The following is a 12506-nucleotide window of genomic DNA, read 5'->3' on the forward strand; positions in this document are numbered from 1 at the left end:
ATAAAATTTTGAATATATAATCTTTTGCCTTGTCTTTTTACATTTAATCTGACTTCAGAATCAGCAAAGGTTTGTTGATAAAAATGTGTCTAATCAATATTTACGTGTTAGGAGTGTGTTCTAAACTATGAAAGTAACTCTCGGAGTGTGTTAAATTAGCGCTGGAGTTGTGTAGGTTCCTTTTAATGTTTAATCACTATGTGCTTTAAAGTAGATATAGTATTTGACAAATGCCGTTATGGTAAATGAAAACAGTTCATTTTGCAGCTGTGATCACAAAGCAAAGTATCGAGTCAAATGAAGTGTTTTGTTCCTTCTTGCTGTGATCAGCATTGGGTTTAATTTTGCTCAAGGTGAGTTCACATATACATGTAGTTAAACTTTCTAGCATTTTTGTATGCCTATGTTTCCATCTGTTTTATTTCTCTGACATATTAGACACACTAGCTTATGATAGCTATTTATCGGTTTTCACTTTACGAACATCTAATATAGATTAAATTTGATTGCTTTTGCAGAATATTTGAAGCGAATGCATTTGTGCATGTAAAATTATATTGCTAGGACTGCTGCAAAGTTTATACCAACACAAAAAAACCTTTTATTTAGATTGAAAAACATGTGTAGGCTATATATAACGTTTGTGAAACCTAAAATAATTATTAAATAAATTTATGTAGTTTTATACAACAGCTTTTTGCTTGAAAAAAATTGATGGTGCATGATACACTAGCTCACAAACTTTGCATTTTGATAAGCGACAGAGTTACCGAAAAACTTACTTGTTTACATCCACTACCTTAATCAAATTATCACATACAATCTAAACTGTTGTCTTGTACAACTCAAATCCTTTCCGTGAGACTTAAACCTTTAAGTTATTTATCTGAGAAGTTGTTTCCTAAACCTCAGAGTAATATTTCACTTTCAACAAGATTGCTATGTTACGTTAGAAGCAGCTGTTTCTAATATTGTGGCATTTCTTCAAAGCAATGTAAAGCATAGAAGAATTGCACAACACCAATTTGTAACAATTTTTTATGATGCACTAGATAAAGGCAAAACAACAAATTTCATGCTGATTTCATTTTCAGCACAATCTCCTGCTCCTCCCTCACTATGTCAGGTATCAGCAGATTGCGAGGGATTGCCATTCTGTGGTAGCCATTCTTCAAGAAGCTGTGTTTCAGGATTATGCCAATGCATCTCTTGCAGCTCTATATGCACCAACCAAGTTAACTGCGAGAGATCACATCGTGTTGCACGAAACAACGTCTGCAGATGTCACAGGTGTCCGACTGATGGCCTATCGAGGTCATGTCGCCAATACTGCAAAGAAAAGGGATGTAAAACTGGTTATATTGATGCACCAGGGCAGTGTGTTTGCAGAAAGTGTGAATATATACATCCAGTGTAATATTAAAGTTTACGATCTTTGTTATGACCCTTTGCAGTTGTAGCATTGGTCAGACCTTATTTTGTCTATGCAGACCTTTAATAGACTGCTTTCTCTTGTATGGCCTTAAACTTGTTAAATACTGGATAATATTTTGATCTAACACTTGTGTTGTTATAATAATTTTTGATAGCAATTTTATTTAGTTTTTCAGCCTTGTAAGAACAAATACTTACCCAAACTATGTTTACATATCTGGGAAAGAACGCTTATTACAATATCTTTTAGAGTGGTTTAAATAAACCTTATAATTTGCATGCTTGTTAACAAAACTGCCTTTTTCTGCGGCATAACTTTCTAGTTTCTTATACATTGTGTAACTCAATTATTTGACTTTATGACATTTTCTCCCGCAATAAAACCGCATCATTATCATAACTTCTAGGCAGCTGTTCTATATATACAAAAGGCAACATATGTTGCTCCTACTAAACTACTTTGATTAAGAATGCATCAGAAGCATCTTCCTTGTATAAATAGTAAAATTTCAGGTGTCACATTACTTGTTAAATGGGGGATTCATTTTGAATATTTTGTGATCACCATTTTGTGAATCATTTTGTGATCACCATTGCAAACAGAGACACAGTTGATAACTTAGCTTTTCCTTTTCTCTACTTTCTTAATTTATTATTACCTTTAATCCCTTTTTAGTGGTCTTTATGTTTATTTAGTAAAAAGCAAACTAAAATTGAAACTCACACGCTGACTAAACCCAACTATTGTTTCTACACAAATCATCAAGACTTGTCAGCACAAGTGTTGAGCAAACTTAATGTGGTTTTCAAAATATAGCACAAAAACAATTTAGGCAGCAATATAATCAGGCCAGCAAATGTTTCTAAAAATAACACAAATGTAAATTGGGCTGCAAGTCAACCCAACTACCATCAAACCTATTTGAATGACATTTATATTTGACTAATTTTATTTGACATTCTTAATTTTCACAAAACCCATAGTAGCAAATTATGATGAAAAAAGTGTTTACAAACAATGTACTAATCATGATTGGATTAGATCAATACCAACAAATTTGTTTTTTTGTTTTTGTTGGTATCTCATACCTTACACATGTTTAGAGTTTGATGCAGCTGCACTTACAGGTGTGAAGTAATCAAAACCAACCAAGATATTAACTTGCTTTAGAAAGGCCTCTATACATAATTTATACTAAACTGGGAGCTCTAGATAAACCTCCGTAAAAATATTAAAGTTGTCACAACTAGCCAATAAAAGTATCTAAAAATAGAAAAAATGTAAAATCAGAAACAGTTCGGAAATAGTTAACTCGTACCACTGCTTATTTATCAGCTAGCTGCTGGTTTATTTTAATATTCTTCTTATACCTCTTTTAATTGGTTGTTGTACCTGCTTGAGTTATGTGATCTATATTTTTACACGATAAGATACTGTCAAGAGAGAAATGTTGTAATATTTAATTAAATATGAAATGCTTTGTCAATGGAGAAATTTTAAATTTAATATATTTATTTAATCATTTTACTAATTAAACAAATATATGAATAGTTTTGTTTTTGTTATAATAATTATTATAAAAGTATTTGGTATTAAATAGTAATATAAATATGTATTGTGTTTGTGTTTCCATTGTGCGTAATAAAACTATGGTTCTATGGTTCTATGTGTAATGGTTAGCCTCTGGACCTTCCGCTTAATTAATAGTATTACATTAAATAAAAGTAATACATCATTTACTACGCTCTTTGTACCAGTGGAGAGAGATTGCCATTTTTCTTAGTTTTTCCAAGTTTCACAGGTCAGCGTTACCTGTCAAACAATTTACTTATAAATTGTGTTGACAAGTAACACGCTGTTTTAGCAAGGCTTCCAACACGGATGCTGTCCTAGCTTGGGGGGTTTTTCGTGCTGCCCTGTCATCACTTCCAAAACTGATGCAATCATATCTCCGCAGTCTGAGAGATTTATAGTTTGCAATACTAATGTATTCCTAGCTTGGCAGTTTATCACACTTTTGTTTTAGCATTACAATATCTGCGATGCCAGTTTTAGCGTGATTGATGCTTTCTGCAAAATTTCAAACTTTCACACTTTTCAACCCTGGCAATACCTTTAACATCTGTGTTGATTTTGTTTATGTCAGCTGTTATTGCATTCCGAAAAATACCATTTATTTGCGTCGCAAAAATCTCAGAGAGCTTGTTGTGATAAAGATTTGTAGTCAAAGTGTTGCATTTGTTTGCATTCTCCCAAGTTAATAGTTGTTTGGTTAAAATTATAAAATTAACAAAATGCTCACAGCAAACTAAACATCTGAACATGCCTAACTTGCAACCTGATTCTGTGAACCTGTACTTTTTGGTTACAAAATTTAAAAAGAAAATATTTCCTATTGTTTTAATTTGCTCTTTTTTATTTTACATGCTTGAGCAAACACTTTGTTGTACACTGTGTTTTTACTCACTTGTATACAATGGCCAAGGTGTGTTGCAAAGATATATAAGTTTCCAGGATAAAAGTTCCAAATCTGGCCATGTATCAAAGACTAAAATAAAGTAAAAAGCGAGTATTGAATGCTATCACTAGAACATACACATAGAGAACTGAGCACCATTTGGTGGTTTCAAAGACTGGCCATGTATCAAAGACTAAAATAAAGTAAAAAGCGAGTATTGAATGCTATCACTAGAACATACACATGGAGAACTGAGCACCATTTGGTGGTTTCAAATCAAAAGAGGAAAGATTATTTTGGCAAAAAATCTACCCGGCAAAGTGTTAAAGAAGAGGGCTAAAATTTAAAAAAGTCACTTTTTCTCTCTATCACAAGTTCCTTACCGTGTTTGTTTTCAGTCAGCCCTAGCTGATGATTTTAGTAGCAGTAACCCTGAGTCACTAAATCTTAAATAATGCAGGAAAAGTGTAAGTATTGGTATGTCTGAAAATTGTTATTATAAATACAAAGTACTACTAAAAAAACAAATTTTCTTTTAAAATATTGATTACCTTTTTAATAGAAAAGGCAACTGATACAAACTGTTTTTTTGGTAGTTGCTTTTTAAAAACAAAGAAATATAATATTTCTGATGTGATTATTGTATGGTCAGCTTTTTGCAAGCACACTGAGGACCTGCAACTGAAGTTGCTGTTTTCGAATGTACAATTATAAATATCAAATATGGTAGTCACATGATTTGAAGGGATGTATAATATATATACCATGACAACCATGTGATGAAATCCTTTTGGAGTAAGAGTTTAAATAAAACAGCACTTCAATGACATTGAAGAACCTTCAAAAAGTGTTATTGAGTATATTTGGCATACTTAAGGCTTTCATTGCTAATATAATAGCTTGCTGATGGTTTAACTTTACATTATTAGCATACCTTTATGAGATGGCTGTTGCAGAAAAATGGTTAGTCTGATATATATCTGACATACATATATATATATACTTTTATGTAGGTGTGGAGTAGGTTTGAAGTTGTTGTGTTACAATGTGTGACTAAAGCTACCACAGCTGATCTTGCAGCTGTTTGAACAACGGATGAAACTCTGTTTGCAACGGATGAAACGTTTAATTTCTCCTTAGATGTTTTTACAATAAATATATATATAATTTTTGATAAAAGTTTCATGAGAGTTTTTTGCCAGTGTACTGAAAAAGTGTAACTTAAGTTGTAACTTAAGTTGTTGTTGACGAATGAACAATTATAGGTAAAAAATATGGTAGTCAAATGATTTGAAGGGATATCTCATATAGCTAACAAAACTCACCTAGAATAACAGTTTGAATTAAATAGCATTACACTGACATTGAAGAACATTTAAAAGTATTATTTAGCATATATAACATTTTAAATATTTTTATTGTTGATATAATAGTTATCTGGTGGTCTAATTTTGCATTCTTATCTTACCTTTTTGAGATAGCTGCTGTAGAAAACTAATTAGACTGATATATATATATATATATCAGTCTAATTAGTTTTCTATATATCTATTATATATATATATATATATTTTATATGTGGGTGTAGAATAGGTTTGAAGTTGTTGGGTTTGAACAAATATTTAATCTGATATAGCTATATTTCATATGAAAACTGATATAATAGCTGAAGGATAATAATAGGGAATATCAATAAAGCTGTAGGCCTAACCTACTGTAATGTATGTAATTTAACAACAACAATAAGGAAATATGTTTATTATAACTCTGAAATTCAAAATTAGAAGTAAAATGGCAAGCTACTGTGTACTATACACAGTTTGAAAGTTACAAAGACTTGGTAACATATATAAACAGGTTTATATGTGTTTTGTATAGTTATTATACTTTAACGACTCTAAAAAACGATGGTTAAATTTATTGATGAGATTCCTTTACAACAATAATGAAATATGTTTATTATAACTCTGAAATGCAAAATTAGAAGTAAAATAGCAAGCTACTGTGTACTATACACAGTTTGAAAGTTGGTTGTGTTGAATGTAGAATGGTTTTGATAACAAAATTTAACAGAAAGCAAGTATGAGCGTTCACGCGTCTGAAAGTTGTCTGCAAACTGAAGCAAAATAAAAAAATGTTTTCGTCATAAAGGGGCGTTGTAGTTTGGCCCTAGCTTGTACATATCCACTTTGTGCAATCCACTGATTTTAAAAAACTATCAAGCAGTGTTATAGAACATATTTAATGTAGGAGAACTAATAATTTTAATTGCTGATATAATAGCTATCCAGTAGTTTATTTTTTCATCCCTAGCATGTTTTTTGTTGAGTTAGTTGTTGTAGACAGTTGGTTAACCTAATAGTTGTTTTGTAATGGTATTACTATTTGCAAATGTTGTCATGCGCCTCGGCTGACCTTTGGGTGATTTGAACCAACATGTGATATAATACAATTATCTTTTTTACGAAAACACGATATAATAGTTATGTGGTGGTTAATTCTGCATTCCTTTTTTAAATTTTATAGATTGTTGTTCTACGTGATTGGTCAACCTGATAATTACTTTAAATAGCTTTTTAAGTTCACAATTTGTTTGTTTCATGGGTCTTTTTCATTCAATACTGCGATTGAAGAATTGAAGAATGTGTGGAAAGAATATTATTGCTTTATTTATTGCTGATCTAATAACTATTTCGGAAAAAAATGAAAGAACGACAAATAAATACATGAATCAGCACCAGTTCCACTCATACTCACCCTTTTTCAATATTCCTGATACATGCATCAGCTTTAAAGCTTCACTTTACTGCTTCAGTTAGAGAAGCTAAAATTTTATTAACAACAAGTTTCTAAAAAAATCTCGTGAGACACGATTATATATGGTGCAATATGATTTATACAAAACCTCTTATTATATCCTATTTACTGGTATAAGTTCCTTTACATTCTTTCAGAATAGGTTTTGTGGAAATAGATCCTTACTTAACTTTCTCACTTTCTCACATAATACACAACCTGATTGTCGGCCTAGAATAACCAAATAAAACAAATATACGTTTATAAGTTATCCCGTTATATCCACCAATTTTATATTAACAACAGACTTATGGTAAACCTCTCATATGTTAACTTTGCATGATCGTGGTTTAGAGCCTTATTAAGTTTTTTGACAATGTGTTCATTTATATGTAGTTATACTGAATAACAACAGCTAAATAATAACAATTGTTATTCACAAACCCTTATTATACTTGTTCCACTACTCACTAAAATCATATGCAAAAAAGAAAATCGCTATGTAATATTTCTTCTATAATATGTACTTTTTTGTTTATGCCAAAACTTGCTGCATATGCTTGACTGCTACATCTGTGTTTGGACCTCTAAAACTAATTTTAATGTGTTATTCTGGCTAAGGCATACAGCTAGGAATGAATCAGTAATTGAAGCGATCACAGGTCGGCGCCATGTCTCAACGTTTTGGTAGTTGCTCAATTGACAATAACAATATATATATATATATATATATATATATATATATATATATATATATACATATATATATATATATATATATATGTGTATATATATATATTGTTATAACATATATAAATAACAAAATATAACATATATAATATATATATTGTTATAACATAAATATATATATATGTATATATATATTTATATAACAATATATAACATATATAATATATATATAGCCTATATATTGTTATAACATATATATATTTAACATATATACAACATATATAATATAAATATATATATTATACATAATATATATATGTTATATGTATATAATATATATATATATATATATTATATATAGTATATATATTATATATACATAAAGTAGATGCTGCACAGTTCGTTACAGAGTGCTCAATGATAAATCGGAGCTAAATTATAAAATTATAAAATATGTATAAGTGGAACTTCCCTCTATAAGTTAAACATTTTATTACTAGTAGTTTCATGTGGTACAATAAGTATCACACTCTTCAGATAAAATTTATAAATGCCTATACATTTTTAGACATTTTATTTGAAGAGTGTGATACTTATTGTACCACATGAAACTATTAGTAATAAAATGTTTAACTTATAGAGTGAAGCTTCATTTATACATATTTTATATTATATATACAATATATATAATATTTAATATATATAGTATATATAATATATATAAATATTATATATAATAAATTTATATATTATATATATAATATATATAATATATACCAATATAGTGTTTTATTTATTTTGGTTGATTATTTCTCATTTTCAGACACTGGGGAAGACGCTCTTATTCCATTTTGAGCTACTTGAATGTTTTCAATCAGGCCTGCACTTCCTAGTTGCCAGTTGGTTTCTAAAGGTCAGGCAACTAATTAAGAGCAACACTTGGGAGTTTTGGTGACGGTCTAAGCCCCCCAATGGGATTCGAGGCAGTGCCCCAAAGTTCTGGAACTTTTAAGCTTTAACATCCCTCAAAATAACAACCAATAATTCAATGAATGGTATAAAACTCATGACACTACAGATTTCTGTAAGGGACATTGACAGACCAAGAGCTGCCAAAGATTGCTGCAAATGCTTGACTGCTACATCTGTGTTTGGACCTCAAAACTAATTTTAATGTTTTATTCTGTCTATAATTTGAATTGTGTGTTTGACTCTTTCTACACATACAGTTATTATTATAAATCATAATCATACATAAAAAACTAAAATCATCTTTTAGCTGACGTTCTCTTCACTAATGTGTCTTTACATAGTACTTGTACTTGTGAGTTTAAAATATTTTATTAAATAGTCTTAAACTTAATGCTGTAAACTTAAACTATAATCTTAAACTATATTTTTCGGCGGCTGAGTACTAAGAATTGCAGTCTAAGTCCATTCGCTTGGAATTACTAATTACTAATTAATAGAGCTCTAGCGCTAGTCGCGCTCTAGCGCGACTAGCGCTAGAGCGCGTAGTCAGATATCCGTACATTTCATCGCTAGTCGCGCTCTAGCGCGACTAGCGATGAAATGGAGAGGCTCACTAATCTAGTACATATTGGTTTTGCCCGCCACTAATGCAGTGATGAGGAGCGCTACAGGACAGGCTCGTCTAAATAATCCTCTAATATTACACATGTATAAAGATATTGAAATAGATGCAGAATCAGTTGTGAAAGATTTTTGCCATAAAAGAAGTAGTATTACTTCTTTTATGGCAAAAATCTTTAACAACTGCTTCTGTATCTATTTCAATATCTTTATACATGTGTAATATTAGAGGATTATTTAGACGAGCATGCACCATAATGCTCTTCATCGATGTTTTGATTCAACATTGATTAAGTTTTATATGATAAGGAAAATGCAAGTTTCAGAATCTACTTCACACCCCCACTAGAAACAAAAAAGTTCAGTTTTCAAGTCATAACAAAGTCTCGCAACATCACTCATTTGGCGAGACCACCCGAAGACAATATAGAATGCTAGTTGCTAGTTAATTAGTGTTGAAAATTCTAAGTGAAGGAACTTAGACTGCAATTCCTGGTACTTAGCCGGCTAAAATCACTAAAAAGTAAGGGTTGCTTAGCCGCCCAGCCACCCCAAGGAATACGGGAGTGTTTGCAAGATAATTAAAGACTTGTTGTAGTGGAACACTCATGAAAAGAGAAAAGAGGAAGAGAGGAAAAACCTGCCTGCCGTAACAGCTTGAATACAGTAGCACTCCACTGACTTTGAAAAACTATTAAACAGTGTTATGGAACATATTTAATGTAGGAGAACTAATCATTTCAATTGCTGATATATTAGCTAACCAGTAGTTTATTTTTACACCCATAGCATACTTTTGTTGAGTTAATTGTTGTAGATAGTTGGTTAACCTAATAGTTGTTTTGTAATGATATTACTATTTGCAAATGTTGTCATGGATACAAGCTTTAAAATTGCTGCAGTAAAATGGTTAATTAAAGATGCAACGGCTGACTTTTGGGTGATTTGAACCAACGTTTAATATAGTATATTTATCTTTTTCATGAGAACATGGTATAGTAGCTATGCGTTATATATATAAGCAAAGTCAACCTATACCTGACACTCTCTTCACTAATACGCATTTACATAGTACTTGTACTTGTGAGTTTTAGATCTGGTATTAAATAATTTTTAGCCTAATGCTGCATTAAGAAAACATGTTGGTAGAACCAAATGTCCACTAAAAGTTGCAAAAAAGATTAAACCAAGGCATGATTATGAATGCATAAAATTGTGATATCTTCAATAATTATATCTTTGCAAGTAGTCTAGGCTATTTTTATCTAAAGCTAGGAAGCTAACTTTTCTTAAATATTTTTTCAACATAACATGAATGCTTGCTATATTCTTGTTGTATCTACTCAGCAGAGTTCTCTATTGATTACAAGACTCTTTAAAATGAAAGAGGGGCTATTCCACCAATAAGTGTTTCTCTAATCTGGCATAAATAAATATGCAGCCTTTGATTAATTAAAAACCAAGTTGGGCTATGATTTATAGAAATATAAAGTTTGCTTGTCATGTTGGACACATTTGTTGCTAGGTATCAATGCGTATAGAATAAGTAAAACAACTATGTGCCCTGCTCTGCACTATAACTAACGTGAGTTTATTATTGCCTAATTGTAATTATACACAGAGCTTACGATTGAGTATTTTAGTAAGAATTTGGTTTGCAACTAACTATGCATATCAAGTATGCATGCTTTTTAGTTAAAAGTCAGATATCCGTACAATCTTAGTTCTTGATAAAGAATATTTTATTACTTGCTCACAGTTTACTGTTTTGGACTCTGGTTGAATATTTTTGGTACGGTCTTGAAATGATGACAGAAATAAAATTTTGAAAAAGTCATTCACTTTAGCTCTTTATTTTGGAACTTGATATTTCAATTTTTTCTAGCGTACAATAAAGTAAATATCAGTAAAAGAAAGTTTTTTGTTTCATTTATGACATATCTTTGTGACAATTTTGATATAAGACAACACATTGTTTTAACAATCAGTTGATAGTTGTATTGGTAATTAACCAATCTTGGTTCAGTACAAGTGGAGCATGTGCATTTTAACACATTCTGCAGAAACAGTCATTGTATCTAGCAATGAACAACCCATGGCGACATCCTTTCTCTATGCAATTCAGTTGACATGACCTCCAGTCACCATGGTGACGGCATCCTGAACAGGTGCAGAGGTTATTTCTTGAACCGCGAAGTGGCCTTGTGCACATGATTCCGAGACGACATACCTCATCACAAGTTTTACAGGCGCACATTTCATCCATGCAGCTCCTTACTTTATCATTACCACATGTGATCAGCCCCTCACAATCAGATGAAAATTGACAAGAACTAATCTCTGCATTGGAATCAACTAAAATTAAACAGGGAAGTATGAGTATCAAAGTTGAGATATGTCTGATTGACAGTGCTTTACCTTCCTTGTTTGCCAAACTTATGCTTTTACAAAGAATTTCTATATATAGAATTGAATAACTTCTATTTATAAAGAATTTTGATAGCCAATAATTGTTTACCACAAGTTCAAAACATAATTGTCTTCAGAAAACTGAAAATTACACTATTATTTTAGTCAAATTACTAACAGCTTGCCTCTATTAACGAGATGAAAATTTTGGCTCTCAAGAAAATATTCTTACATTAAATGACAAATTTTCTAAAATAATTCTTACTTTGAAAACGATAATACAAATATTGCTCTAGTAAAGTCTTTATGATATTTGTCTACATATCCTTGTGTAAATATATAATGATAAATTACAGTTGATAGATGCTAGATTTAATAAACAAACACATGACAAAAATTTATCAAGGTAGTTAAAAACTATGTAATTTTTGACTGAACACAAAACTATGATTTAGTTGAAAGAGATGATTACTAGCTTGTCATGCTTTTGTATCTCTACATGTACAATGAGTAACAGGATGAAAGTATCTCTGAAAGTCTTTTTTGAAACCATCAAAAGGAAGTTCAATGAATAGTATCTAAGAAATAGAGTTAATTATATGGTGTTAATTACGGTACGACAATAAAAATTAGTTATAGATAGTAAGTTTAACTAATACAAATGTATATTGATTACTACTAACCTCTTGCGGAAAAAAACAGTGTTATCATAGCAGCGAAGAAACAAGGAGCACACTTCATTTTTGTTACTTTGTCAGCCAACCTCAACTGAAATTAGAAAGAGTAAATTATCTTCAAAAATATGAACTATTTTCAAACCATGCAAAAGTGAAAAAGTGAATAGTTTTCTCGAAACCAAGTTTTTTCATGTGTATTTAAGTTCACTTGTTTTATAACACCTGCCTTTTAAAGTTCTTCTGTGAACTGGACTGTACTTGTCAGTGCTTGAGTTAATATTTAATTGTTGTCCAATCACTGCACGCCTAAGACTCTTACATGGTGAAGCTCACTTAACCAATTGGAATTAAGCAAAAATGAAATGTTTGGTAGTGCATTGAATTTCACTAATGAACACTTTGTTTTAAGCGGATGTTACAGATGATGCATGTTTATCTCAATAATGCT

General features: G+C 30.8%; 1 long non-coding RNA gene across 1 annotated transcript; it reads right to left on the reverse strand.

Moving 5' to 3' along the window:
* Positions 1-10806: 10806 nt before the first annotated feature.
* On the reverse strand, positions 10807-12293 carry LOC137396945 (uncharacterized). Its single transcript, XR_010978673.1, has 2 exons — positions 12065-12293; positions 10807-11327 (listed from the first exon to the last, which is right to left on the reverse strand). It is a non-coding gene; the product is annotated as an uncharacterized lncRNA (long non-coding RNA).
* Between the last annotated feature and the right edge of the window lie 213 nt (positions 12294-12506).

Source organism: Watersipora subatra, chromosome 5 (assembly GCF_963576615.1).
Source record: "Watersipora subatra chromosome 5, tzWatSuba1.1, whole genome shotgun sequence".
NCBI lineage: Eukaryota > Metazoa > Bryozoa > Gymnolaemata > Cheilostomatida > Watersiporidae > Watersipora > Watersipora subatra.